The sequence below is a fragment of the Myotis brandtii genome, unplaced genomic scaffold (genome assembly GCF_000412655.1).
Source record: "Myotis brandtii unplaced genomic scaffold, ASM41265v1 scaffold576, whole genome shotgun sequence".
Classification (NCBI taxonomy): Eukaryota; Metazoa; Chordata; class Mammalia; order Chiroptera; family Vespertilionidae; genus Myotis; species Myotis brandtii.
Window position 1 is genome coordinate 277254 of NW_005370156.1, and position 3383 is coordinate 280636.

The 3383-nt window shown below is 44.8% G+C and overlaps 1 protein-coding gene across 4 annotated transcripts in view; it reads right to left on the reverse strand.

Annotated features, from left to right (window-relative positions):
* Positions 1-242, reverse strand: part of RPP38 (ribonuclease P/MRP 38kDa subunit) — a 16921-nt gene extending 16679 nt beyond the window's left edge. The window contains exon 1 of one of the 4 annotated variants that reach the window (XR_001364534.1): positions 77-242. The gene's annotated coding sequence lies outside the window, so the exon portion shown is untranslated. The other 3 variants (XM_014549936.1, XM_005878878.2, XM_014549940.1) reach the window with 3 other exon arrangements.
* Between the last annotated feature and the right edge of the window lie 3141 nt (positions 243-3383).

Below are 3383 nucleotides of genomic sequence, written 5' to 3' on the forward strand. Positions count from 1 at the left end.
GCACAGCCCTCGCCCTGCCGGCTCCGCCTCCCACACGCTCACGGAGCTCCACACTTCATCCTTCTGCGTTACTCACTCACAACAGGAAAAGTCGGCTCACTGCCACCGCGCCGAGGGGGTCAGCGGGAGGACCGAGCTGTAAACACCTGGAGTTCGGGAGCCGGGTGGAGGTGGGAGGCTCCGGAGAGGGCCTGAAGCAGCGCTGCGCAGGCGCGATGTCTGTCTCGCGAGATCTCACGGTTGCCACGGTAACCCGCCGCTAGCTGGCTCGACTGCCTGATCTGGGAGCCAGTCCGACGGCAATAGTCTCCTGAAAGCTGGTCCTCTCACCTGCCACCCTCTCCCTTCGGACCCAATTTCTACTTTTCAGCGCCTGGCAGTGCAGCCCTCTCTCTCCCCGCTTTTCCCTATTTGGCTTGCCTAAGGGACGCCACACCTAACCCCGGCCCAGTGCCCTCTTCTTCACGGAATCCCTGTGGGAATCCCCAGCTCCATAAAAATCAAGATAAATGGAGGATCCAGAAGGGAGTGGCACACACACAGAGAAAGATAAATGGGGGATGAGGGTGATTTGAGGGAAAAAACATGCCTACTTTCGCTCACTCCTGTATAATCCAAAGAATTGAAAGCTGGCACTGGACAGATACTTAGATGCCAATGCTCATAGTAACATTATCCACAATAGCTAAACGGTGGAAACCACTCAAAGCACCTATCAATAGATGAATGGATGAACAAAATGTGATATATACACACAGCGGGACATTATTCAGCCATAAAAGAAAGAATGAAGTGTGGTGAGCTGTTTCTGTTTCCCGCGACCCGCACGGGAAAACGACAGGTTCCTGAGCGGAGGAGCTGGGGATTAGAAAATAAAGAAAAAACGAGACCAGACACAGAAATAGAGACAAGCTGGGGCCAGGTGGGGGACTCAGCTGACATTATATATAAGGTCATCCGGACATTATTCAGCCATAAAAGAAAGAATGAAGTACTGACACATGCTACAACATGGATGAATCTTGAAAAACATTATGCAAAGAGAAATAAGTCAGTCACAAAATGACAAATATTGTATGATTAAACTTATATGAGCTACCAAGAATAGGCAAACTCATACTGACAGAAAGTAGAATTGAGGTTACCAGGACTAAGAGGAAGAGGGGATGGGAAACTATTATTTAATGGACATAGAGCTTCTGGGGGGGAAGATAAAAAAGTTTTGGAAGTAGATAGTTGTGGTGGTTGTAGGACAGTAGAAAATCACCAGCCCTGCAAGAGGGGGGTGCAAACCTTGAAGCTGTCTCCGGAGATAGATAGCCCCGGACACTAAGAACCGGCTGAGAAAGTTAGGTTCTGATTAATTGTTGAGATAAACTAGATAAAAGAATGCCCGGCAGCAGTGATAAACTCCCATGCTGTTAGGATGCAGCCCAGACCCCTTTGGAATTTCTTTGTTCCCTTTACTCCCTCCTATATGAGAGATTTACGGTTTGGCCATTTGGCCTGGGGTCTTGGCCAACAGGTCAAGCTGACATAGCAGACAGGATGTCTTGTTAGAAGGTAACAAATGTTCCAGGAAGCCTCTGGCAGATGCATGTAACCAAAGAGTTAAGCGATAAGAAGATCACTCCTCTTTAATCTCTTTGTTCTCAGTACGCCCCACCCCTGCTTCAAATGGTGCATAAAAGACTGTAACTGGAGCTGCTCAGGGTTGCTTCCCACGCGCGCTTTCTGCCTCGGAGGCAGCCCGGGTTCGAATCTGCTAATAAAGGAAACTCCCTCTCCAAATTGGCAAGGGAGAGGATCTGTTTCACCAAATTCTTGGCTTGTCGTGGTTTTTTGTCTATCGGGCAGTTTCTCCTTATAACAGTGGTAAAACAGTATTGTGAATGTATTTAATTCTACTGGGTTGCACACTTAATAATGGTTAAAATAATAAACTTTATGTTATGTATATTTTACCATACACACGAACAGTACTTGTCTGTGGTCCCAGACATGGTCAGTCCCTCACTTGACAGGAAGCCTTGGGCTGGAGCACAGTAAAGATCCTATTTGCCAAAAAGGAAAGTGGGGAAAACCTTGTTGCATAGACTGTGCTTCTTCATACCCACATGTGGCACTGTGTTAAATATAGTCTAAAGGTGCACGTATTTCCATCCAGTTGAAGGGATGATGATGCTTTCAAAGCATCCTACTGAAAGTGGTTATTCAATAGGGGTGATTATCTGTCACAGAAGTCTGGAGGTTTTCCAGAACTGGCTCATTTGGCTACACAGCAGTTCATCAAAACCCCAAGGGCTTTCTATATTTCCATTTGCCATCCTCAGAATGTTGGCATTTGCCCTCAAGCTTGTTCTCACAAGGTCACAATTCCAATCATCACATCCTACACAATCACCTTGTATAAGGCAGTAAGTTTTGCCTCGTGAATTTCTTTCTTTTTACCAGAAAGAAAAATCGAAGAAGCCCCAACATACTTCCCTTAGTGGCTTATTGGACAGAATTGGCCAAAAGCCCACGCCTAAACCAGTCACTGCAGAGGTGAATGAGTCAAGCAAGACCGGCTTAGGCCAACTATGATTTTTCTCCTAAAGATGGACCCACCTTCCCTGAGCATCTTTTGGCTCCATAACTAAGCAGAAGTAGGGTTGTTGACAAAATAGGAGGAGATGGCTTCTAAGTGGGGAGCAGTGGCTTCCCCAGGAGAATGACATACTGTTTTCTGGAGCTCAGTTGCAGAATACATTAACTGGATATTAATAGGTAAGACACATGCAATATTATAACCAAAAGAGCAGAGTGGAGACAAAATTATAAGCCCTATATACTTTAATTCAGTCCTGGTTACATACTGTTATTGAAACTAAAGGCTAAAAATTTCACAAGTTTACTGAGGAATATTAAAACAAATGAGAGATTGTTGCCAGTGGTGCTTTGGGAAGTTGAAGCCCGGAACTAGTCATTATATCTTGCTAGGTTGTGTGAAGCTGCGAGATATTTATGGACCTTTACTCTGAATATTCTAAAAGTATCGATATTCAACCAAATTAAGGTAAAAGTGCCTCCTGTCAGGTATAGTCTTTTTCTGAAATATGTTGACAGTAAAATGGTCCTGGGTAGTTTTTTTTAAAAAACATATATGCCGGAGTCCATTCATTGTCTTCACTAGCTAAGTTTAGACAGAGACCCCCCCAAAAGCTAGTAGCCATTGAAAGTCCTAGCAAAGATCAGGGCTGTGCACCACCCAGTTAATCTAGGAACCACTCAGTTAATTTAGGTAATAATAGTTGAAGCATCCCCACCTTAGTTCCCTTAATTCCTTAGATAGTTATGTAGATCCTTGTTGATTATTGTTAATCAGTTACTCTGCCTACACT